This window comes from Budorcas taxicolor, chromosome 25, assembly GCF_023091745.1.
Source record: "Budorcas taxicolor isolate Tak-1 chromosome 25, Takin1.1, whole genome shotgun sequence".
Classification (NCBI taxonomy): domain Eukaryota; kingdom Metazoa; phylum Chordata; class Mammalia; order Artiodactyla; family Bovidae; genus Budorcas; species Budorcas taxicolor.
Window position 1 is genome coordinate 28881088 of NC_068934.1, and position 26510 is coordinate 28907597.

Genomic DNA, 26510 nt, shown 5'->3' on the forward strand with positions numbered 1-26510 from the left:
CATAAATACACCTAGTGAAGTCTTTGGAGGGTCTATGAGAAGATGAGAGGATTCAACTCCATCTGTGATGGGCGCTCCAGTGAAGTTTCTTCCACAAGCGACTTTGGAAGTGGAATGTGGTGGGAGGTGGGGTTGGGGTGGGGGCGGGTATTGGGAAGATCTGTATAAACAGTATTTGCTATATCTGGGTTGTGATGTTAAAAAAAAAAAAAAAAAGGATTCAATTGCCCCCTTTGAGCAGTAGCTAATGGCTCTCATTCTTGGCCAGGAAGGAGGCAGACAAGGAATGACCAGAGGCCTGGAAAGAGCGAAGGGGCAGCCTTCAGCTTCTTGGGTCAGCTTCTTTACCCGAAAACCTGGGTTGCTTGGGTTTTACTTTCTGCTTTCCTCGCTTACATCCGTGTCTTTTGTCTAGGCTTCATCCAGGCCCCCTGCCTGGTCTGGGGTCAGAGGATCAATCCCTGCCTGACAGTGGCTGAAATGACTCCTCTACAGAGAGCAAGAAGAAAATTTCATAGGCGAAGTGGGGTTCTCTTGTCCCTTACGCAGAGGGCCATGTGCTCAGTTGTGGAAGCAAGCAAACCTCCACGTGACACTCACTTAGTAGGACTGTAATCTTGGTGGAATGAAAGAAGGCACATGTCTGACACCATACATGCTTGTGTTGTATTCCTGGTGAATTTCCTCCCAGAAGCAGAGGAAGCCACCCCAGCAGTCAGTCCCAGGCTGCAACAGTCCAGCTGGTCTCTCCTTTTACACCACCTCACCGATCCCCAGAACTCTGACACTTTTTAGAATGAAAATAGGAAGAGGCTTAAAACAGGCCTGCCTGGCATTTGCAAAGAGGTGATTTACTGACAAAGCCCCCACACCTTTTTATCTCTCCCTCTGCCCCTGGAAGAACCAACCGCCCCAGGAAGCCCAGAGCAGAAGGAGCTCTTGAGAACAGGAATAACTAACCAGAGTGTCATCTGAGCACCTTTTCTGGGGCCAGGGTAATGAGAATTATTCAAATGCAATCATAAAAATGAGGCCAGCCAGGCAGGAATGGGGTGGAGGTGGGAGAGGAGTGGGGGTGGGGGGAAGGATTTCTTGCCAGTTTTAAGTTTCATAATTTCTGGGGAGTGCTCTCAGGGTCCACAGAAGAAAATTTCCCCGAACCTCCACCCCCCTGAACTCAAAGCCCCGCCACGGTTGTCTGCCGAGGGGGACTTGGCCTGGGTTGCGGGTAGTATTCCCGAGTTCCTGGGTGGGGGGAGGGGGCGGGGGTCGGCTGCGTTCTTCTGTTGGAGGCCACCTCTCATTCGGAGGTTTTCTCTCGGCAGCCGGAGCCGCTTAGACGTCTTAGAAAAGCCTCCAGCAGAGGGAGACACTCCGGCTGCTGCTCCGACTTGGAAGCGGCCGGGGCCGGGAGTGGGTGGGGGTGATGGGGGGGTGGGGAGAAAGGGGGAGTGGGGAGAGGGGAGGTGTGTGGAGGGGGGGGGCTCCGGGGGGCGGGTCCCTGTGCCGCTGACGTCCCGAGCAGTGCTGGGAAGTATAGGCTGTGTTGTCACGCCGGTGTCAGTCTGATGAAGATTGGCATCAGGTAAGCTGTCATTCATTTCCATGTCAGAGACGCTTTTGCAGGCGGCGGCGGCGCGGCGGCGGCGGGTGCTGCTGCTGCGGGCGGCTGCCTCAGAGCGCGTGTGTTTTATTCCAGTCCCCAAGCCAGAGTATTATTCATTGCGACAGGGCAAGGAGGAGAGAGGGAGAGAGGGAGGCAGCAGGGAGGAGAGAGAGGGAGGCAGCAGGGAGGAGGGAGGCAGGGAGCAGCGAGGGACGGCGGGAGCGTGCAGAGGAGCTGGGGAAGCGCCGGGAGAGCGCGGAGCGAAGCAGCGCGAGCGGTGTTGAGGCCCGGGAAGGAGGCGGCCCGCCCGCGCCCGGGCCCGGCCAGCGCGCAGCCCCGCCGCCCCGCCGCCTCGCCCCGCTCGGGCCCGTGGCGGGGCGTGCATTGTCCATGGGTGCGAGGAGCGGGGCTGCGGACTCGGACCCCCGCGGGCCCAAGACACCGTAGCGGGCGGGCGGGGAGCTGCGCGCTGGGTGCGCCGGGGACCCGAGTAGGGACTCGCGCGCGGGCCGGCGGAGCCCCGGTGCCGGCAGCTCCGGGCTGGGCGCTCCGCGGGCGAGGCTGAGATTGGCGGGCCGGCTCCAGGTTCGCTTTCTATCTCCCGGCTTCGGGCGCCCTTCGGGCCGGCGCTTCCTTGGCGCCAGCAGCTTGGAGCTGCCTTCGAGCGGCTGGAAGCCGGAGCAGCCCCAGACTCGGGCCGGGTGGCTGGAGTCCGGGAGCCGCGGCCGCGTCCTGCTCGGCCTGGGAAGCCGGGACGAGTGAGGGTTTGCAGGCGGATCCGTGGGGACAGCGGAGCACGAGCTGTGGATCAGGGAAGCCGGGATCGAAGGGGCCAGGCTCGGGGACCCTAACGCGGGAGGAGCTGTAATTTGTAGCGTTACTAGCTTTCCGAGGATTGTTGGGAGTCTTTGGCGAGGTGTGGGGAGGCGTAGGGGCCCTCGGCGAGGTTCGGGAATTGGAAGCCCTCCTGGCTCAAGAACTGGGGCACGAGTTCGTAAGGGGCCGGGGGGGGGGGGGGTCGGAAAGCGCTCAAAGAGAGAGAGCCGAGGGGGGATGGGGCAGGGTCCCGAGTCTGCCGCGCAAAGTTTGCGTTTCTTTCGGGTGAGGCGTGCGGGGCTCTCCCGACTCCAGACCCAGAGGAAGAAACGAGCCACGCGGGCCGCCTTTTCCGGGGGCTCTCAGGGGAGAACCCGAGGTTCCGGCGCGGTGTGGAGACCAGGGGCTAGGACTGGGAGTAGGGCGAGGGGTGGGTGGTGGTTGTGCATCAGCCCTGAATGAGGGCTGGGCTTCGGGGCGAGGCTAGAGTTCGGGTTTTTAGGATCCAAGCTGTTATCAGAAGCCGGATCGAAGGGCCGCCGATCGAATCTGCACACCGGTCAAAGCAGGGAGCCGGAAGGCTGGAGTTAGGGCTCTGGGCTTACATCTGAGGATGGAATCGGAGGAAGTGGCGGCGTCTTTTAGGGTTTAGCCACGGGTACACGGCTTTTTTTGGCTGGGGGTGGGGAGTTGAAACTATTGGAATTTGGGGAGGGTCGCGCCCGGGAGTCCCCACGCTCAGTGGGTTGATAAATGATTAGGTAGGCGATAAAAGTAGTTGATGGGAGCCATGGCCGGCGAGCCCCAAATTCCTGCCGCTTATCCCCGAAAGAGGATCTGGAGGAAAGGACTTCAGGAGCGCAGGACCAGGTCCTTGGAGAAAGATTACGGGAAGCGGACAATTCGAAGGGGTGTTCTGGGCGAAGCGACAGGGTAGCCCCGTAGGGCCGGGGATGGATAGGAACCTTGGCGGCTCGGCGGGCTCCGGAAGCCACTTGGAGTCTGCGGATGCAGCGCGGCCGGGTGGGTGCGGTGGCCCGCAGGGGCCGCGGCCTGCGCGGGGGGCGCTAGCAGCGAGGCCTCTCTCCAGGCCCGGGGAGTCCGGGCTGCGGCGGAGAGCAGGGCGGGCTCGAACTCAAGCGCCCGGACCGGAGCCGCCAGCTGTTGACCCGCAGGTCTGCACTTTCCCCCGGCCTTGCCCGGAAGCCCACACGCCGGGCCGCCGGTGTGACGATCTGCTTGAGAAAGGGGGGGAACTTGGGGTCCTCTGCCCTTAACCCTTTGCCCCAGTACTCCTCCAGCGCGCTGAAATGTTTTCCAACTAGGGGAAACCGAAAGCTTCGCATTTGAAGCAGATTTAGACTATCTCCAACTCTTCAAAATTAAGAAAATGATGGTGTCCAAACACAAGCTCTATTACGCAAAGTCCTGGTCCCTAGCCCGCCCGCGTGCCCTGCATTCTGGCCTTCCCGAGGCTTCCGGACCTTGGTGGGGGGAAGGTAGGGAGGGTCTCCTGTCTCTGATCGCCCACTCAAGCTGCACCCCGCTTGGCTCTGGCCTAGCTTGGGGGGGCCGGGGAAGGGTAAGAGAAGTCCCGACTAGGAACGGAGATTACCCCTTGGGCCACTCGAGAAGCAGAGTTGGGAAGTGAATAGGAGAAAGATTTGAAATTTCTCCTTTGCTGTCTCAAACCCACTGTCCCAGCACTCTGCACACACCGCGCCCCTCGCCGGGGCAGCCGGAAGGCGCTTCCGGGACGCAGAAGGCGCGCGACCCACGAGTGGCCGCGGTGGCCGCCCGGCGGCGGAGCTCCGAGCCTGTTGTTTTGCAGGCTTGGAATTCAGGCGCCCTGTCTCCCGCGGAGAGCCCGAGGGCGGGAGGGAGCCGTGACCCCACGGAGACTCCCCGGTCACCGCCTCCCCCTTTGTGAGCGCGAAAAGCATGAAAGCCGAGAGAAAGGGATGCTGTTCAGAATAAGGGGCAGGGGGTTACCGGAGGGAGATGGGCCCGGCCACCGCTCACAGTAAAATGCCTCGTGCAAATTGCACTGAAGTGTACCCAACTTGAGACTAGCTGTTTTATGATCCTTTCTGCGAGTTTACAGCTCTCTGCTTTTAAGTCCATAGATTGCTTTAAGTTAATGAAAGTGCTGCTTTCAAAAAGGGCTTTTATTGTGCGGCCCTGGCAAGTCCAGCACCTCCCCTTTACTCTTCCAAAATGGGCCTGTTTAGAAAGAGGGAGCCTCCTGGAGTTTTCACATGGACGGAGCTTGGGGGGAGGACAGCGTATGACAATGAGGATTAATAAAAATCAATGTCCAAGTCATTCGGAAAGAGGAGTTCACTTCTTTTCCAGTCCAGCGCCATCTGTACATTCCTGTCTTGCCTTTTGGACTTGCACTGAGTCTGACTGCAAATGTGGCGGGGTGCCTCCCTCTGACACCTCCCTCTCCGCATTGCTTTATGTAGGCCTGACCCGGTTCAATTAAACTCAAACTGGATTTCAGGATTTCAACTGGCTGCCCATTCAAACTGCAACTAAAATATTTACTCGGGACGGGGGGAGGGGCTTTGCCTGGCATTCAGGGAGATAGATGTGTTAAAATGTCAGGGAGAATGGCTGGGAACCTTGAGAAGACACATGGAAGGCTGTTTTCCTGGGCTTTTTTCCTTTTCTCAATCTATTTGGCACAAAAGGTGAGATGACAAGGTTTTTGACTAGGTCCTAACACAGAACTGCAGTGGGGCTGGCCTGCGGCTTTGACCGCATGTCATAACCATTTAAACTGTGGTTAGTTGTTCAAAGCCCAAAGCTTCTCCAAGCTGGGTTTCATTAACTCTACACCAGTTGCCTGGAAGTTCGGTAGCAATAAATTGTATAAACACATTTGAAGTAAGTTAGTGATGAAATAAGGAGAATTACTGTCTTGTGAGTGGAGAATCCTGAATTCATGGAGTTCTAGCTTAACTGGAAACATACCTCCTCTTCCTTGGCCTTGATGTTTATGGGTGTACCAGAGTGTGTGTTAAATTTCTTTCTGCTATGTCCATCTTCAACTTGGGGCTGTAACTCATTAGGGACCAAGGCATGCCTAGAAAGCAAAAAAGCTGGGTTTTAAAGGGCTCTCTATTAGCCTGGTTTAGAAACCAAACCAAACCCATCAACCTGACTTCCTTACCGTGGGTAAATGCAATGTGCAACAGAAACAGCAGCAGAGCAGACCAAATTAGATTTTTAAATGTTAGCGGCTTAATAATACTGTGTTGTTAGCAATTGAATTTGTTTTTATTAAAGAAACAACCTATAAAATTTATAGGCTTCCAACATGTTGCAACATTTCCTTGCTATTTATTTAGCCTCCTCCCCCTCTTCTGAAATTCTATCTCCAATTTCAAACTTTTTGTTCCCGATTTATTTAATTTGGAGCACATTTTCTAAATTAGTTCAAGGAAGGTGAGAAATGCAGTTATAAGTTTTCTTTTTCCTGTGCCGTGCGGCACCAGGACAGCGATGCTGTAAGATATATATAAATGTGTGATGCAATTGCCTGAGGTGCCGGCATGTGAAGCGGAGTGTCTGGATCAAAAATGCAGATCAGTGTAGGGAGAGGATGAAAATGATGCCATGGAGGAAGTTACGTGGGGAATGAAATCATCACGAGCCATCATTAGCCTTGATTCTAGCCAACACACCATGCTTTATATGACACTTCAGATTAAATCCATGACTTATTGAAGATTGAATTAGGCTGAGAAGCCGAATTTCGGAGGAGGAGCTGCACTGGCTGGGCTCTGTCCAGGCTGCATGGCCAGGCTTGCTGCGATGAGGATCTGCTAATTTAATTAAAGCTAATACCTGGTGGGACTTCCCTGGTGGCTCAGTGGAAAAGAACCTGCCTGCCAATGCGGGAGATGGGGGTTTGATCCCTGGGTCTGAAAGATCTCCTGGAAGAGGAAATGGCAACCCACTTCAGAATTCTTGCCTGGAAAATTCCATGGACAGAGGAGCCTGGTGGACACAACTGTGCGACTGAAGAGTGCCAACAATACCTGGTGGGAAAGGGAGGAAGGAGATGCTGGAGGCTGGCAGGTCAGCATGCCGGGTGGTGTTCAGGCTGAAGTTTGGGGCCCTGGCCGTTTTATACCCTGTGGCTGTCTGGCTTCATGACTAAAGTGGGTCAGCTAGCTAAGCTCCCAGGTCTTGATTTCTTCATCTGCAAAGTGGAATGGCTCACATGAATTCCTCATTAGGGCCTGAGAAAGACTGCTGCCTAATCCCGCACTCTAAATAATAAAGGAAATTGGAAGGAGGAGACTTCTGAGAAGTAAAGTTGCTTTCTTCTTTGTTGCCCTACCGGGCCCCAGAGCTGGTCCCCACAACTCTCAGGAGTTCCCAGTTAGACTTGGGTAAAGGGACTGAACTCCTGCCTTTCTTATATCCTAGAATTTGTCCCCACAACTCTCAGGAGTTCCCAGTTAGACCTGGGTAAAGGGACTGAACTCCTGCCTTTCTTATATCCCAGAATTTGAAATCCCTGCTGTGATTCCAAAATCCACCTGGACTTTTCCCAGAAAGGCAATTAACCCCTAACTGGGGGATCCAGGGTACTTATTCCCAACAGTGCCACCTGGAGTAGCTTTCACCCATCAGATGAACACAGAATCTGACTGATCAGAAATGTTGCCTCCTTTCTTTATGTCATTGGGAAGAAAAGGGTGGGGTTGGGGAGCTGGGGGAGTGGGGGTGGGGAGCGGGGTGGGCGCTGGTCTGGAGCTAACCGCAGCTTGAACCTCGCTTAGCAGCCTCCACGCTGGCAGATCAAAGCAGATTCTGGGCCAGAAAGCCTGAGAAGTTACACCCGGCCCTTATACAAAAGTGCATATGCACTTGGAACCTCCTTCCGTTCCGGCGCCTGATTTTTCAAAGCTAGCCAGTGATACTGGAGACAGGCTGCAGTGGAATGCTTTGCCTTTAATTCTCCCTCATCCGGGGGTGGGGGGAGACTTCTTGGGGTAATTTTTTCCTCCACACATCCTTCTCCAGCAGTCACAGGCAGCATCTTGGTTTCCAGTCTAATGGGGGAAGAGTTGGGCCACGCAGAATGAGGGTGGAGGGAGATGGAAGGCACTCCTTCCACCAGAGCTCGACTTTTCCTCGGTCCAGATCCCCCAGGAGGGAGGAAGAACCGGCCCTGGGCAGCTGGGGAAGAGCTTGCTGCCAGAGTGTTGTCTTGAGGGAGATCTGCTGTTTGGCTTGTTTGTCTCACCCCCCAGCCCTGCCCGCCTGGGTTTCTAATTACAAGGACGGTTCTGCTAAGACCTATCTCACTAAAAACACATCCTAGTGTGTAATAAGAAACCCTAAACCAGGCAGGATATTTAAAAACTGAAGCAATGAAGATTAGATTAAGTTCTCCACCAAACAGCTCCGCTCTCATATTATTTTTGGCTGGAATGTGGAGAAAAGCCGCTAGCCCTAGGGCCCAGGGCAGACTCCAGAGGGTTCGGATGGGGCTGGGGAGGGTGGCATAACTGTTACTTTCTCAGTAGGAACGCGGCCAGTTTAAGTACAGCTCAGGCCAGGCAGGGGGCTGCCTGGTCAGGGAAGGAGGGAGCCTGAGGATGGAGAGGAGACCCTACCCAAGGGGCCAGAGAGTGGCCCTGAGTCAGCAGGTCACAGGGCACTGAGAACCTTTTAACTCCCTCACATCATCCAGTCTTTTGTGTTCAGTTTATGCTCCTACCCGCCCCCCACTGCCCCATCCCAAGCCTAGTTAACCCAGCCATCTGCCACGTGGCCTTTGCAGGATCCTTAGTTTGTAGAGGCTTTCCTGACTAAGAAGGTAAAGAATCTGCCTGCAGTGCAGGAGACCTGGGTTCGATCACTGGATCAGGAAGATCTGGAGGAGGGCATGGCAACCCACTCCAGTATTCTTGCCTGGAGAATTCCATGAACAGGAGGCTGGCTGGCGGGCTACAGTCCATGGGGTCCCAGAGAATGGAACGTGACTTTCACTTCAGTTTATTGGGTATTTTTCTGGATGGAGAGAGGAACAAGCAGTTGTGCAGACCTCCTGGCAGTAGAGTAGCCAGCAATGGGGCAGAAGAAGCCCTCACTCTGTCCTGACCAGGGTGGGCAGCAGGGGGTCCCTTCAATCCTTTGTTCCTTCATTCAGCAAATACATAGAGTGGCTCCTCTGTGCCTGGCATGGTCCTCAACACAGCAGCAAAAACAAATGGAATGAACACATGTAACCATCAGGTCGCTGCCCTTGAGTAGTTTGCTGCAACAAGTTCAGAGTACAGATTAGCTTCAGAAAAAACCACATCAAAAGTCTCACTCTACTAGTTACTAATCGGGTGAATTTAGACAAGTTGCTATGGGCTTCCCAGGTGGCACTAGTGGTAAAGAACCTGCCTGGCAATGCAGGAGACATAAGAGGGTTGGATCCCTGGGTCGGGAAGATCCCCTGGAGGAGGGCATGGCAACCCTCTCCAGTATTCTTTCCTGGAGAATCCCGTGGACAGAGGAGCCTGGAGAGCGATAGTTCATAGGGTTGCAAAGAGTCGGACACAACTGAAGCGACTTAGCACCACACAGAGACAAGTTGCTAATATCTCTGATTCAGTTTCCCCACCTGTAAAGAGGAAAATAGAAGGACATAGCTCGTAGGACTGTGGACAGAGGGTCTGTAAAGTGCGAGCACAGTGTCTGCCTGGCAGGATGGGCTCAGCTGGGTTTTCTGTCCAGCTTGTGGCTTATCCAGCCTCCCCTTTCCCTTGCCTCTCCTTCCCCAGGACATGGCCTGGGCCTCCCACAGGTCACTGGCATAGCAACAAGTGCTGAACAAACAGCTGTGTGCTCCCGTCTGCACACAGACTTCAGCAGGGGCTGTGGTAGAAATGGGGACACAGAGCGTGTCCCCAGGGACTGTGCAGTTCCAGGAAGGACAAAGTTGACCCACAAAGGACTGAGAGATGCATGCGCATGTACTGAAGTGAAAAGAAAAAAAAAGGTAGAAATCAATTGTTAACGACAGAGGCAAGAGGAGGATGGGAGGCTGCCAAGTGATGGGGGCTGAGTGGAGGTGAGCTCTCAGTTGGTCTGGAGTTGGAGGGGCAAAACGTGAGACTGTCCAGGTCACGGTGCTCCAGTACTGTCCTGGTGATGGCTGGTGGTGGGGAGTGGGCAGACTGTACTAGGTTAAAAAGTCCAGCCTCCGCTGACCACGGCCGAGGGGCCAGAAGGGGCCACCACTGCCTCAGGCAAGCCTCCCAGGCCTCCCTGTGCAGGAATAGGCTGCTTTCACGCCTTAATCTTTCAACGCATAGAATTTAGCATTATGATTTAGTGCAGGGAGCCAACCAGCTAATTTCACTCCTGGCTGTGATACGGTTCTCTTACCTACCATCCCTGTATTCCCTAAGCCAGGAGAGCAGAGGCTAGGCCCACCCCCGGCCCTCTAGGGGGCCATGAAGCTGCTGATGCCAGAGCAGCTGGGATGTGGAGAACAAGGATTGTGCTCCAGACTGGCCTCTGGTTTGCTGTTGACCTACAACATGTGACTGACCTTTGGATGTCAGTTACTTCAGCCATCTAACCAGGAGGTGGAACTTGCTCTCAGAGGCCCCGTTCAGCCCAAAGTTCCATGATTCTGTTTCCTTCCATTGACTTGACTCACACGAAGTTGGTCATTGGAGCCACTATTGGAACACCAAACCAACAAGTCTCATGACACATAGCAGCCAAGGCACAGAGTGTGAGGGCTTGGCCCTGGGGTGGCCTTCTGTTGTAGGGTCTCCCAAGACGATGGGGAGTTGGCTTTGACTTGATCAGTGGCCTTCCCAGGGTGAACGGGCAAGACTAGCAGAAGGGGTGGGCTTCCCAGGTGGCACAGTGGTAAAGAACCCACCTGCCAGTGCAGGAGACCCAAGAGACATGGGTTCGATCCTGGGTCGGGAAGATCCCCTGAAGGAAGAAATAGGAACCCACTCCAGTACTCTTGCCTGGGAAATCCCATGGTCAGAGGAGCCTGGCGGGCTACAGTCCATGGGGTCGAAAGAGTTGGGCACAACAGCAACTGAACACAGAACACACAGAAAACGGTAGGGACAGCTCCATGAGGTGGCCTTTTGTCTGAAGACTCACCTGCCTCTTTTTTTAAAAGTTCCATTTGCTTCTTTTGTTGAAATGGTGTGGTGTTGGGAAAAGGGTCACTGGCTTTGGAGTTATTCTGTGTTCTGACCCTGCATCTACTACAACTAAGCTGTGTGTCCTTCGGCACATCATTGAACCTCCCTGAACCTCAGTTTTCTTAGCTAGATAGACAGGATAGTAATAATACGGAGCACATAGGAGTGCTGTGTGAAGAAGGGAACTGCAACCCTGTCCAGTACTCTTGCCTGGAAAATCCCAGGGATAGAGGAGCCTGGTGGGCTGCAGGCCTCGGGGTCGAGAAGAGTCAGACAGGATTGAGAGACTAACACAACAACAGCAGGAAGAGTGTTGTGACTTTTCTACAAGAAAGTGTCCATAAGCGTTCACGGTGAATATTAGGGTTTTCCCCAATTAAAGAGTTTTCTCATGCACTCTCTCGTTTGAGCCTTTCAGCTTTGTGATGCTGTCTCACTTTACGAGGGAGAGGAACCTGGGCTCAGACAGTGGCTGAAGCGACAGGTCCAGGAAGGGACGGCAGATGCCTCCGTCTGTCCTGGGGGACACAGGGTAATTAAGGTGGCCTGCATCCACCTATGATGACGAGGGCTCTTTCTTTAGCCTTCCGGAGACAGAACAAGTGCCGCTGAGCTCTGAGGGCCTCCGAGTCCTGAGCTCCATCTTGTCCTTTCCCGAGAGTCTCTTCACAGGAGCCACCTGAACCCAGCTCCCCGCTACCCAAACCTTTGTTTGGCAAACGCTGTGGGTACCTCCTGGCTGTTACGGAACCCCGGACTATCTGGGTTGACGGATTTAAGGACCGCTGGGGACAGTTCGGTATTGAGAACGAGCTTCTGTCACCCTGAGGCCCTGGGCGCACACCTGGAGTCTCCGTGGGCGGCTGTTTTTTCACTTCCACAAAGCTTTCAGGAGGGCTGGGTTGCCCAGCACGGAGAGGGGGAGGTGGGTTTTGGGGAGGGAGGCAGGGTGGTGGCAAGGGCGGTGGGTGGCAGAGCTGCAACGCCGTCACCCTGCCTGCACCGGCTGCCCGGCTGGGAGGTGGCTCAGAGTGAGCCAGCTGATGCGATGTCCTGGGCTACACCTGTGGTCCTCTGGCTCTCTGTCCTGACAGACACTGGGCACCCTGAGGCTGTAAGTGGCAGGGCCTCTGTCTGGGCTGAGTCCAGGGTGATTCAGGGAGTCTAGATGGAGCAGGGGGAGTGAGCCCACCCCCAGAGGTCCCTCATGTGGTCCTCACTGTGCGGTCCCTTGTCTCTGAGTAGTCTCCATTCCCAGGCCTGTGCTGAGCCGGGGGCCCAGGGCTGTCCCCACCCTTTCTCAGGTGAGGCCCTGCTCTGTGTGGGTTGTGAGTTCAACTCCAGGTCAGGGGCTGAGAGAAGCAGCCCAGAGAGATTCCACATGTGCACCCAGGGCCTCGTGGTGACAGGAGCTCGTTCTCAGTCCCGAGCCCTCCCTGGTGGTCCTTAAATCCGTCATCGAGCCGCCTGTTTAGTGAAAGTCTGGCAATGTGCTGTGTGGTTCTCAGGGCCTCGCATGTTTGACCTTCAACACGCCTCTTAGCTTCTCTGGATCTTGGCGTCCTCATTTTATACAAGGAGGAGTTAGATAAGATTGTCTTAGAGGCCCCTTCTGGATCTGCTATGCTGTGACTCTGGGGGCTGTCCATGCTGGAGTGAGTGCTCCAGACGCCCAGGCGCCCTGGGTCCGGAGGATGTGGTGGGCTCCAGGGGACATTCGGCCCAGTTGTGGTAGGACTGCCTGGCTCTGACTAAGTAAGGGGCGGGGGGTGGGGAGAAGGAGATTTAAGGGCAGGCAGTCTCACTTATTTGGGTGCTGGGGCTGGCAAGCTCCCACTGAGGGGCCCTTTCTGAGTCCTCCAGGCTCCAGGAGGACCAGGGGGATATTCATCAAGCAGGAGAGACCAGCGGTTAGGGAGCCAAGTCTGATGCTCTCCTGTGGCCTGAGCAGAAGTGGTGGTTTTGCACTGCTGCCTTGATGGGAGCATGTCTCATGGCCCCATCTCCCTCCAGCCCTCTCTGGGAGGAGCTGGCTAGATGCACAGTGGGGCGGCAGTCCCCCAGGGGCTCCTCACTCGTTGTTAGTATGACCCGGAGGACAGCCAGAAAGCTTGGTGGGACTCCCCAGCTTTCCCTGGAGGCCGAAGGAAGGCATCCAGTTAGCAGCAAGGAGATGGGAGGATGCTACCACCTGTAGACGCCCAGATTGTTGGGAAAAGCCCTTTCCAAGCTGGACGTCTGGTCTCCTGGAATACTCTTCAGAGTCATTTCCATTGGCTTTGGAAGGGAGAGAAGATGGAGAGAGCTCTGCACTCATGGGCTGTGCTCTGGGTGGTGCAGTTAGCTGCTGGCAGGGAACTAGGGGAACATCTCCCGCTTTCTTTCTGCACAGAGTCCAGCTGCCGCCTGTCCACAGTGGGGCTGGATTCCACTGGGAGAGAGGAGACCAGCTACCATAGTGAGCATGCAGCCCATGGGAAGAAAAGGGCTCTTCTGAGTCCTGTGATTTTTGAGTAGCTGCACAAGTCCGCAGGAGAGTGGAGACCCTTTCACTACGTGCTGGGAACACTCACTCTTTATTTTATCTGGCCATCATCATAGACCCAGGAAAGAAAGTGAGGCTCCGCGTGCGTAAAAGAACTTGCCCAAGGTCACCCATCTGGTTCGGTGTCCCTCTGAATCAGTGGTCTTCTCAGCCCAGCTTGCTGCCTGCTCTAGGGAGATGTGTGTTTGGGGGTAAGTTGCTATGGATGGTTTGCTAACATTTTCCTTCTTCTCCCTCCCAGCCCAGACCTTGTGCTCTAGCTCATAGCAAGCTCAGTGTAAGATACAGGGCTTTGACTGGGTAGGTCACAGGTGATGAGATTGTGGTGTGACAAGGAGCACGGCTGAGGCAGACTGGTGCCTCCGGAGCCAGAGCCTTGGGTTTGAGCTGAGACTCAGCTGTATGCTTAGTGCGTGGCCTTAAAAGCTGGCCCCACCGTCCTCCTCAATAAAATGGTGGTGATACTGCCTACTGGCCAGGACCGCGTGAGCTAGCGGATGAGGATGTGTTGGCACATTACATAAACATAAACAAAAGTGCCTGCACTGTGCTTCGCACGTAACACATGAGGGGAGAAATCGGTTGGCACAGACTCTATGTTTCTTAATAGTTTAGGGTTGAGCACACACACATGCACACACACACATACACACACCCCCCACCTTGTGCTCACTCAGAGAGTGATGACAATCTTGTTTAAGTGATTGAAAGCTGGCAGCGTGGCCTGTCACAATGGCTCCACAGCTGGGGCATGAATGGGTGGTTTTCTAGATTCCTGCATAGAGTCAGCAAACCGGAATTGCAAGCCTACTATGTGCCAGTGGTTGTCGCCACTTACGTTTTCCCGTTTGGTCCAGTGAGGGGCCATCTCGGGCCTGGTATGGGGAGGGTTGGCCTCTGCTGGGCCCTGTCAGTCTGCACCAGGCCATAGGCTCCTCCCTGTGGGTAACATTTATTCTATAGATTTTTACTGAGCACCTTGTATGTGTCAGACCTGGCGAAGGTGCTGGGGAGACCGTGAACTAGGCAGACAGGCACCCTGCCCATAGAACTCACAGTCTTCGGGGGAGATGGGCATTTGAGTCCTGTGAGTAATTAGTGAAACCACGATAAGAGGCATGGAGGAGAAGTCCAGAAAGTGATGAGCACATAGCTGGGGGCTGTGCGCTCCTCTGGGGGTCTGGAGGGCATCCTGGGGACATGAGCTTCAGGCTGAGGTTTGAGGGGAGCCGGTGAGGATTCTAGTCACCTTGGGCTGGCTTTGCCTGACCTCGTGGTCACTTGAGGCCCCTCCTGAAGAGAGAGAGTAGGCCAACCCCTCATCCCGGGGGGCTCCTTTTCCATCCCAGGCAAGGGCAGAACAAGGTGAGAGAAAGCCAGTGGGTGCCAGAAACAGCCTGCAAGGGATTTTGCTCTCACCTGAGTTACCTGTCCTGGCGGCTTCACAGAGCAGAGCTGATGCTGTTCCCGCAGAGCCCCTCCTCCTAACCCATCCTTCCACACTCCTCCAGGGCACAGCCTCCAGGGGAGCCTTTAAGCATGCAGGCCTCCCTTGCCCATTCTTTCCCGGTTGGGGCCCTGCTCGTATCCAGGGGTGCCTGGTGATGTTGCCTGGTGATGTTCACGTTTATGTCTCATCTGAATCTGATTTCTGGAAAGCCCTTAAGGGCAACAGCTGTGAGCTAGAGAGGAAGGCTCACCCTTCTTTCTTGGTACCATTGGGAGGACTGTATTCATCACAGATCTGGCCCTTCCCCCTAGACGGGATGAAGTCAACCTCTTGAGTTGTTTCCTTGGTGAAGTTGGAAACACTGGGAACAATAGATGAATATTTTGTAGTCTGGTCCTTTGGAGGGGGCAGTGGAGAGGCAGGAGTGGGTAGCCAGAGAGAGACTGATGGGTTTAAGTCACTAGGGCTGTAAATGCAAAGTTAAACAGATGTTAAAAAAAAATTAAAAAAAGGATGCTTGCAAGGGAAAAGCTGGTGGTACAGAACGGACCTTTGCCCGAGGCATCAGCATCCCCCGGGATTGGCAAAGTGTATCTGCCTTGTGGTTGGAGAGGTAGGGCCTCACTAATGCCACAGGCTGGATGTATGATATTGGGCAATTTCCTAAACCTCTGAGCCTGAGTGTCTTCCCTTTTGTGAAATGGGAAGAACAAAGACTCTTTGCAGAGGTTTGATGCGCCTGGTCGAGTCCCTGGTTGCTTGCTTGCTTGCTTACTTGTTTCAGTTGTGCCCAACTCTTTGAGATCCTAAGGACCATAGCCCACCAGGCTTCTCTGTCCATGGGATTTTCTAGACAAGAATGCTGGGGTGGGTTGCCATGCCCTCCTCCAGGCAATCTTCCCGACCCAGGGATCAAGCTTGTCCCCTAGGTCTCCTGCATTGCAAGTGGATTCTTCACTAGGGAAGCCCCTAGTCCCTGGCACAGGGTACTAAAGATGTGTGGGTTCCTTTCCTGCATGTCCTTCTCTCTCCCCACAGTGCAGGACACAACGTTCCCCTTCAGGATTCAGGAGGGCGTGGGTGCAGGGAGGTGTGGGCCTCTCTGGGGAGCCCAGCTGGAATGGCTGTCCAAGGACTGCAGGCTGGAGGCATGGATGTCGGAGCTGGCAAGACTTCTCCAAAGGCCAGGCACAGTGTTCTGGGTCTCCCGCAATAATCAGAACAGCCTAAGTGGCCTTGGGAGGGCTGCAGAGCAGAGATTCTCTGAAACAGGGAGTTGGGAGGATAGGAGGGAGGAAATGAACACTTATGAAGAGTCTGCTCTGTGCTTGCCCTTGAGCTAGGTGCTTTAGCACCCATTGTGTGAATTTATCAATTTAGAAGCATAAAAATTTAAAGTCTCAGAAATCTCAAAACTGGAAAGGACATAAAGACATCTATTGCAGACTCTGTATTTTATATATGGAGAAATGAGGCTCAGAGAGGGCAGTAATTTGCCTAAGGTCACACAGGAAACTGGTGGCAGAGCTAGGTTAGAAACTGCCCAGGACAGGACAGTTGGGGCAGAGCAGAAAGAGCACAGATTTTGGAATTAGACGGTCTAAGTCTGACTACAAACATGCTAGAGAAACTTACTTCCTGAGCCTCAGTTTGCTCAGCTGTAAGATGGGATAGTAATTCTCGACTCAAGTGGTGGCCGTGAAATAGAAATGAGATTACCTGGGTAAAGTGCCTGATATAAGGGGGCTCTGTGGACTTGAATCCTTTCTCCTCTCAGCCCTGCCCCCTCCCGCTTGGCTCAGGGCTCTGACCACACCCACAGGGCCTCCAAAGAGCCTTGAGCTGGTCCAGCTTTGTGCCCCCCAGGGTGCCAATAAACAGGAGGCCTGGGGCACTCATTCATATCCTCATTCAGTTATTCAAGTACTTACTAGGAATCTTGAGTGTGTGCAAGGCATTGTCTTGGTGCCTGGGCTTTATTGTTGCTGTTGTTCAGTTGCTAAGTCGTGTCCAGCAATTTGTGACCCTATGGACTGCAGTGCCCCAGGCTCCCCTGTCCTTCACTATCTCCTGGAATTTGCTCAGATTCATGTCCATCGAGTCAGTGATGCCATCTAACCATCTTATCCTGCCGCTACCTTCTCTATTTGCCCTCAATCTTTCCTAGCATCAGGGTCTTTTCCAGTGAGTCAGCTCTTTACATCAAGTGGCTAAAGTATTGGAGTTTCAGCTTCAGCATCAATCCATCCAGTGAATATTCAGGGTTGATTTCCTTTAGGATTGACTGGTTTGATCTGCTTGCAGTCCAAGGGCTAGAAAGGAGCAAAAACAGATGTAGCCTCTAGCCTGGTAGAGTTTTCAGTGGATGGAGAGAAGCATTAATTTAAAAAAAAATCATACAAATAAATTCAAAACAACACATGTAATAGGAGCTTTGAAGGGAAAAATGTGGAACTATGAGAGCATTTAAACAGGAGATCTTATTTAGAGAGAGCAGGGAAGAGTCTCCAAGGAAGAGAAGTTTGAGCTGAGATCTGAAGGGAGAGGAGGACATGAGTGAATAAAGATGGAAGCAGAGTAGGGTTTAATCCCTTGGCCGGGAAGTTCCCCTGGAGGAAGGCATGGAAACCCAATCCAGTATTCTTGCCTGGAAAATCCCACGGACAGAGGAGCCTGGTGGGCTACAGTCCCTGGTGTCCTGATGAGTCGGATACAACTGAAGCAACTGTGCACACATGCCAAGTATTCCAGGGTGTGTGCGTGGGGGAAGCAGTAGGTGTGAAGGCCCTGGGGAGAGAGGAAGGGACTGATGGATGGGCAGGGGGCCAGGGCGGAGAACCATGTCAGGAGCGACAACTTGGAAGAGCTTGGAAGCGCGCACAAGGAGTCTGATCTGGACCAGGCAACACGTTCGGATGAGGCAGGAGGACCGAGGCTGTGACTCTAAAGTGGAGACCAGGCTAAAGCTTGGCTAAAGGGACTTCCCTGCTGGTCCAGCGGTGAAGAATCCACCTGCCAATGCAGGGGACATGAGTTCGATCCCTGGTCCGGGAAGATTCCACCTGCCCAGGGGCAACTAAGCACACGAACCACAGTGACTGAAGCCTGCGTGCCTAGAGCCTGTGCTCCAAGACAAGAGGAGCCACCACCCCGAGAAGCCGGCACACTGCAACCAGAGAGGAGTCCCTGCTCGCCGCAGCTGGAGAAAAGGCCGAGGGCAGCACCCAACGCCTCGCACAGCCAGAAATAATAAATAAAGAGATGAAAAAATTTAAAAACGCTGGCTATAGGCCCGGAGAGAGAAACAGAAATGAAAGTAATAATAATAAAAATCATAAATAGATTGCAGGTCCTTGGTGGAGAGGAGGGAGGTAGAAGTGAAAAATGAGCAAATCCATCATATAAGTGAACGGTGTCAAATTCATTTATGTCAAAGCCTTAATGATTTGGATTCATTGTTGAATAAAAGCCAAAGCCCTCACAGTGGCTGAATCCCCACCTCCCCAGTCCGGTTCCTTTCTCTGTCTTCCTTTTTCTCTGCTCCAGCCAGCCAGACCTTCCCCACCCAGATTTCCTTGTGGAACCCAGAGGGGTCAGGCATGCTCCTCCCTTGGGGTTTTTACACTGGCTGTTCTCTCTGCCTGGAGCCCTCTTTCCCTGACCTTTGTTTGACTCGCTTCTTTGATCTAGGCAGAGCTGAGGGCAAGACTCTCAGGATTCAGGATTCTCAGATGTTTTGGGGGAATTTCTGAGAAGATCCTCTAAGTCACAAGTCCCCAACCTCCAGCATCTAGTGCCTGGTGATCTGAGGTGGAGCTGATGTAATACTAATGGAAATAAAGTGCACCATGAATGTAACGAGCTTAAATCATCCTGAAACCACCCCCTCCGACTCCTGGTTCATGGAAAAATTGTTTTCCATGAAACTGATCCCTGATGCCAAAAAGGTTGGGGACTGCTGCTCTAAATGGTCTATGAGGTTGTGGCTGTTCTGTGTGTGAAGTGGGCAAATAATCTCCCAACGATGATGAGCATTTGTTTCTCAAGACCTGGATCCAGTCAGCTGCCGGTATTGAGCACTCTGCTCTTCTGCCCGCCCCCTCAAGCCCCAGCTCCACCCAGACTGGCCACTCTTGGTCTTAGGCTGGAGCTGGAACACACAGAGAAGATATCTTTGCCCTGGTGCCTGGCCCTTTGGGGGCTGCGCTGGGGGGACAGGCCTCAAGCTGTGCTCCTACTCAGAGTGGGAGCCATCAACGTTATCCTTCAGCTGTTGTTTGCATTCTGAAAATGCATTTGTTTTGTTTTGGAGCCACAGGGCACAGGAAAGCCTCAGTCACTGGGGGCCAACCATCTCAGTTTGCCGGGGACCATACTGGTTTAATGCTTTGGTGCTGAAGGCCCCAATCTCAGGCGGAGCTCTGGGTCCCGGGTGCTGGGGTGGTTGGTAACCCTGTGAGTCAGTTCAGACAGACTCATGCAGCTTCTAAAAGCTGTCCCCTTGCTCCCTCCATCCGGCTTCTGAATCTCTCAACAATAACAAAGGTCCCCGGAGGGCCTAACAGAAAGATAAAAGCTTTTGGCTGGAGATAGTGGTTTAGTCGCTAAGTCCTGTCCAACTCTTGAGACCCCCATGGACAGAGGAGCCTGGCAGGCTACAGTCCATGGGATTCTCCAGGCAAGAATACTGGAGTGGCTTGTCATTTCCTTCTCCAGAGTTCAAATCCCAGGTCTGCTGTGGACTATCAGCTTGACTCTCATATAAACCTGCGTTTCAGGGTCCTCTTTTATAAACATGGCGACTGTAATAGTTCCACGATGGTGTTGGGTGGGGACTCAGATGACCTGATGCGTATATAACTCCTGGCACATGAAAGGTGTTCCGGTCACAGGCTAGGTCATCCATCCCGTTGCATTTATTCCCAGTGTTGGCTATAGGATGGGAGAAATCACCACTTCCTTTATCTCGGAGAGGCTGGCCTAGGCACCCCCAGCGCCATGCACAGAGGGTTCTTAAATGGGCTGGAAGTCATCTAGTCAAGGGACTCAGGGCATGATGGCTGCAGCATGTGACAAGTATGTTTTCTGACCGTGGGTCCCCTGTTTTGTGGATTATTGGAGACACACCTTAAATTCATGGCCAGCTACCCCCTGCCACCTCTCTCTGATGGAGGGTGAACTGTGCTCATGGGACAGGAATTCTTTTTTTTTTTTTTTTATGAAATTGTTTTGCATTGACCTTAAAAAAAAAAGAAATTTATTACTTATTTATTTGGCTGCACTGGGGATTTCCTCGATGGCTCAGCAGGTAAAGAATCTGCCAGCAATGCAGGAGACACAGGAGATGTGAGTTCAATCCCTCGGTTGGGAAGATCCCCTGGAGGAGGGCATGCCAACACACTCCAGTATTCTTGCCTGGAGAATCCCATGGACAGAAGAGCCTGGCAGGACACAGTCCATGCGGTCACAAAGAGTCAGACACGACTAAGCACATGGCACATAGATCTTCACTGCAGCATATGGGATTTAATTCTCTGACCTGGGATCGAACCCAGGCCCCTGGGATTGGGAGCAGAGTCTTAACCACTGGACCACCAGGGAAGTCCCTACATTGCTTATTTCAATGGCCAAATGAAACAAAGGAGATAAACACGATTTCCAAGGCATTCTAAAAGTCACAAAAAGAGATGATTGTTTTCAGATCAACTCTTTTCCTGGATTTCCACTCTAACATTGACTTTGACGAGCCGGGGGGCATCAGCAGATTGCACTCCCTCGATGAATGGAGTATTCTTGGAGGGCCGGTCTGGGCAGGGGATGGACTCATACAGAGGAGAGAAGACCAGTGGGCTGTTACTCAGAGCTGAACATGCTCTATTTCCTGTGAGGTTTTCCTCCGTTGCCTGTGGCCCCTCCATTTGGCTCAAATCCATTTTCAATTTGTTTAGCACCCACCGTGCGCCAGCCACCAGGGAGGAAAACAAAGATGATGAGCTTTGGCCTCTACGTGAAGGAGATTACAGTTTGAGTGGAGAGAGAAGTGTGAAAACATGGAAAATTAAATTATTTTGGAGGAGTTACATAGCAATACACGAGGGTGGATCATCAGAAGAGACGTTCTAGGACAGAGAGGATTCCTTACCGAACAAGGGATATAGAGAAGAGCGTCTCAGAGGAAGGAGATGTCGAGGGCTGCAGGACCCAGAGACCTAATGGAAGAGGGGGGTGGGGTACCAAACCCCTGATATGTGTGATCTTGGAGCAGGCTTGGGATGCAGGTGTGACTGCCTCGATTTTTTTGTTTGTTTATTTTTTCCAGTATTTAAACTCTTTATTGTGTATTGGAGTATAGCTGATTAACAATGTTGTGATAGTTTCAGGTGCACAGCAAAGGAACTCAGCCATACATATACATGTAGCCACTCTCCCCCAAACTCCCCTCCCATCCAGGCTGCCGCATAACGATGAGCAGAGATCCATGTGCTCTACAGTAGATCTCTGTTGGTTATCCATTTTAAATATAGCAGTGTGTACATGTCCATCCCCAATTCCCAAATTATCCCTTGCCTCCATCCTCCCCCACCCCACCCCCCGACAACCATAAGTTCATTCTCTACGTCTGTGAGTGACTGATTCTATCTATACATATAGCAAAGGCCAAGCCACCCAGCTGATAACTTGGGCGCAGAACCCAGGCCTATCTTCATCTCTACTCTTCCAAGAGCAAGCCTGTCTCCCATGAGCTAGGCCCTGAAATTTGGGAAGGATTGACTAGTCAGGGAAAGGAGAGCTGTAAGCAAGGGTGTGAGTGAAGAAAGGCCCTACTGTGTGTTGGGGTGTTAGCCAGCCGGCCTGAAGGGGGGAAAGTCAGCCTTCTCCTGGGGAGTAGCACCCCCAGGCTACTGTGGGGTAGACACTTGAGCCTCCAGAATTTTGCACATGCTGTTCTCCTCAGGACCTCTCCTCTCCACACTCAGGAGCACCCAGTGTCTTTCTCTTGGCCTTGAGTCAGAGGCTGGCTAGGCTAGCATCCTTCAAGAAGACCCAATAAATCCCTAGTGGTAACAGTAATAACAACACCATCTCACCTGTATAATGCATTTCTATCTACACAGTCCTTTCATTTGAGACCTGAAACAAACCACGAAGAAAGACGTCCTGATGACTGAACACAGGCCAGGGCTCCAGGCAGATTACTCGCTGTTTATTGCTGTGTGTGCAGCACATCAGAGGTGCTCAGCAAACATTTATTGGGTCTCACTCCATTTGTGTGTACCAGATTCCAGCCCCTCTGTGGAAAGCAAGCAGCATTTCTGTCCTTCTCTCCTAGAGTTTGTTTGGTGTTCTCTGTGCCCACTGCCCCCATGTCTCAGCCAAGAAGAAGCTGTTGCAAAGCCCACATGCATTTATAACTATTGACTTCAAGGTTGAAAAAAATCTGAGTTTTTCTCTTTGGTTGGGATCTCTGTTCAATTTAGTTTCACATGAGAAATTAAATAATGACATTTTTATCCTTGTCCTTTTTTTTTGAGTAAAATATATAAATTTGCCATTTTAACTATTTTAAGTGTATAATCCAGTGATGTTAACCACATTCACAATGTTGTACAGACGTCATCATATCTATCGTCAAAACTTTTTCACCACTCCAGACAGAAACTCTGTACTAATTAAGCAATAACTCCCATTCCACCCTTCATTCTGCCCTTGGTAAACTCTAATTATGTTCTGTCTCTATGAATTTATCTATCCTAGCTATTTTATATAAGTGGATCATAGTATATTCGTCCTTTTGTGACTGGCTATTTCAACGTTCATCTGTGTTGTAGCATATAGAAGAATTTAATTCATTTTCATAACTGACCAATGTTCTACTGTATATGTATGTACCATATTTTGTTTAATCCACTCATCTGTTGATGGACACTTGGGTTGTTTCTGCTTTTTAGCTATTGTGACTAATGCTGAAACTGAGTCTCTATTTTGAGTTCTTTTGGGTATGTACCTAGGAATGGAATTTTTGGGTCATATAGTAATTTGGGCTTCCCTGGTGGCTCAAATGGTAAAGAATTTGCCTGCATGCCTGCAGTGCAAGAGACCCAGGTTCAATCCTTGCTTTGGGAAGATCCCCTGGAGAAAGGAATGGCCACCCACTCCAGTGTTCTTGGCTAGAGAATTCCCTGGACAGACGAGCCTGTTCATGGGGTCGCAGAGTCAGGCATGACTGAGTGACTGACACACACATAATAATTCTACATTTATCTTTTCAAGGAACTGCCAAACTGTTTTTCACAGTGGCTACACCACCCCACTAGCAAAACTCCAGGGTCCCGATTTCTCTAAATCCTCACTAACTCTTGTTATCTTCTGCTTTTATTTTGAAGTGGTGTCTCATTGTGGTTTTGATTTGCATTTCCCTAATGACTAATGGTGAAGCATATTTTCATGTACTTATTGGCCAATTTTTTTATTAAAATTTTTTTTTTCTTATTGGCTGTTTATATCTCTCCTTTGGAGAAATTTCTATTCAAGTGCTTTACTCATTTTAAAAATGGATTTTCCTCTTGCTGTTGAGTTGTGGGAGTTCTTTATATATTCTGAATATCAATCTCACCTGATACATACCTTGCAAAGATTTTGTAGGTTGTCTTTTCACTTCCTTGATATTGTCCTTTGATGAACAAGCTTTTATTTTAATGAAGTTCAATTTATACACTTTTATTTTGTTACTTATACTTTGGGTGATGTATTCTAATCATTGCCAAATCTGAGATCATATAGAATTATTCCTATGGGTTTTTTTTAAGAGTTTTATGGTTTTAGCTCTAATTTTAGGTTTTTGATCCATTTTGAGTTAGTGGTTTGTATGGCATGAAATAAGGTCTAAAGCTCCCTTCTTTTGTATGTGGAGATCTAGTTGTCCCAGCACTATTTGTTGAAGACACTATTCTTTCCCCCAGTTGAGTGGCCTTGGTACCCTGTGTATACTCAGTAGCTCAGTTGTGTCTGACTCTTTTGCGACCCCATGGACTGTAGCCTACCAGGCTCCTCTGTCCATGGAATTTTCCAGGCAAGAATACTGGAGTGAGTTGCCAGAATCAATTAACCATTAATGTATAGGGTTATTTCTGGACTCTTGACTCAACTCTGTTTAGACTACTGTAGCTTTGTGGTAAAATCTGAAGTTGGGAAGTTTTCCAACTTTGTTCTTTTTTTTTTCCCCAGGATTGTTTTTTATATTCTGGCCTTCTTGTGATTCCACATGAATTTGAGAATCAGTATTTCTCTTTCCATGGAAAAACCTGTTGGAGTTTTGATAGAGACTGTGTTGAATCTGTAGATTTCTTTGAGTGGTATTGACATCTTAGCAATTTTAAGTCTTCCGATCCATAAACGTGGAATGTCTTTCCATTTATTTAGGCCTTCTTTAGTTTTTTTTCAGCAATGTTTTTTCAGGTTTCTGGGTAAAAGTCTTTCACTTTTTTTGATACATATGTTCCTGGATATTTTATTCTTTTAGATGCTATTATAAATAGAATTGCTTCCTTAATGTCCTTTTTGGATTGCTCATTGTTGGTATATAGAAACACAACTGATCTTTGCCTGTGATCTTGTACCCTACAACTTTGCTGAATCTATTAGTTCTAGTAGCTTTCCTGTGGATTCTTCATGATTGTCTATATGTAGGTTCGTGTCATCTACGTATAAAAATTTTTATTTCTTCCTTTTGAATGCCCATCCCTGGTGGCTCAGATGGTAAAGTATCTGCTTGCAATGCAAGAGACCTGGGTTTCATCCCTGGGAGGGGAAAATCCCCTGGAAAAGGGAATGGCTACTCATTCTAGGATTATTGCTTGGGAAATCCCATTGATAGAGGAGCCTGGCAGGCTATAGTCCATGGGATCACAAAAAGTCAGACATGACTGAGTGACTAGCGAATTCACTAGCTCTGTTTTTTTTTTTTACCTAATTTATCTGGCTAACCTTCTAATAAATGTTGAATAGTAGTGGTAAAAGTGGGCATCTTGTCTTATTCCTGATCTCAGGGGGAAAGTCTTTCATCATCAAGTATGATGTTAGCTGTCCACTGCCCTTCTGATGATGGACCACTCCTAGGGCCCTGAGCCAGGTGGGAATGGGGGATATTATCTGCTTTATTACTGAATAAATGTGTGTTAGTCTTTTGGGGCTGCTATAGCAAATTACTGTACACTCAAAAGCTTATAAACAATATAAATTTATTTCTCACAGTTATGGAGCTGGGAGAACCAAGATCAGATCTGGCATCTATGGAGGGCTTACTTCCTGATTCATAGATGTCCATCTTCATGCTGTGACCTTACATGCGGAATGGGCAGGGAAACTCCCTGGGGTCTCTTTTATAAGGACACTATTTCCATTCATGAAGGCCTCACCTTCACAACCTAATCACTTCTCAAAGGCCTCACTTCCTAATACCGTCATATTAAGGAATTGGGATTTCCTCATGTGAATTTTGGGAGCACATTTTCAGTGTATAGCAGAGAATCATATCTGGAGCCTGTTCAAAGACAATACCCACTAATTCAAAAATATTAATTTTATGGCAACACCAGTCACACTAATAAAATGTTAGATGAACTAACACCCCCCGCCCCGACCAACTGTTGAGTTCCTGCTATGTGGCTGGCACTTGCATTACATCATTTGATCCCATGACAGCCCATGGAAGCGGGTTTTTTATTATTACCTCCCCCATTTTAGAGGTGAGGAAAGGAAGGCTATGGGGCAAGGTGATTTATACAGCAGGCAGATATTCAAAAGAAGTTAGATGTGTATGAGGACTTTCCTGATTTGTAAATTGACTTCTTTTCTGTCCAGTAATTTTTAAGGGGAGAGAGTGATAACTGCCCTTCTTTGCAGGGTGTTTCAGAACCTCCCTGGGGGTGGAGGGAAGGAAGGCGTTCTTAAAGACACTGCCACCCCTTAGCCCATCCTGACTGACCACTCATTCAGGGGTGATCTGACCCCAGTAGGGAATCGTTGCTGCAAGGATTCACCGTGACTACAGAGCTTGCTGCAAACTGCAGAGGCGAGCAGTGGAAAAAATGTCGAGGGCCACTGCAAACCACAGCATCCTTTTTCTTTCACATTGTTGATGTCACCAGATCCGCTAGAGAGACTTGGGGACTTGATTCCATCAGGCGATTCCAAGGGGGAAAGCTTTCTGAGAATTAGGAGCACCATACTTGGAGCTCAAGAAGTACTGGGCCAGGCAACTTTGTCCTACCCCAAACCCTGTGTTGTTAACTCAGGAGTAATCAACACTCTTAGGGAGATTAGCTTTATCGCGAAACTGCAGCCACAGGTACTTGGATAATTCATAGCCAATGGTTAGTTTCTGCCTCAAATTTCTGGGTCACTGGAGCTCTGTAAGATCCTATTCTGGACAATGATACAAGACCCAGTTGGTGGACTTGTGTGTTTTCCATAGAGAAAGGGCGGACATGATCCTGGAATAGAGAATGCCGACTGTGGGAAGAAGATGGTGGGAGGCAGCCTGTAGAAAAGTCTTAGGTTTTCTGAGTCCTCACACAAAAGTCCATGTCAGCCCAGGACAGGGGAAGAGTACATGTTTGCTCTCTTGATCTTGAGGGGGTTGAATTTCCCTTCCTTTTCCTTTTTTTTTTTTTTTTTTTTGCCTCATTTTCTGCATTTTAGTTGGAAGGGGGACCTGGTGAATTTACTTCCCTGCTCCCTCTGTCCTGCTTGGAGCCAGATTTACTGAGTCTCCTGCCAGCGCCGGCCATTTCGATGCCCCATTTATGTTTTCAGCAATATTAGAATCATCAGTTCATGATGAGACTTCCCTGGGCTGCAGATGGCTACGAGGATGAGCCCACCAAGAGGCACAGCTACTGA

General features: G+C 50.9%; 1 protein-coding gene across 2 annotated transcripts in view; it reads left to right on the top strand.

The window, feature by feature from the left end:
* The first annotated feature begins 1530 nt into the window (after positions 1-1530).
* Positions 1531-26510, top strand: part of PKNOX2 (PBX/knotted 1 homeobox 2) — a 293398-nt gene continuing 268418 nt past the window's right edge. Inside the window, exon 1 of one of the 2 annotated variants that reach the window (XM_052662551.1) lies at positions 1531-1585. The gene's annotated coding sequence lies outside the window, so the exon portion shown is untranslated. Of the gene's footprint in view, positions 1586-2129; positions 2192-26510 lie in introns of those variants that run through there. The other variant, XM_052662552.1, reaches the window with a different exon arrangement.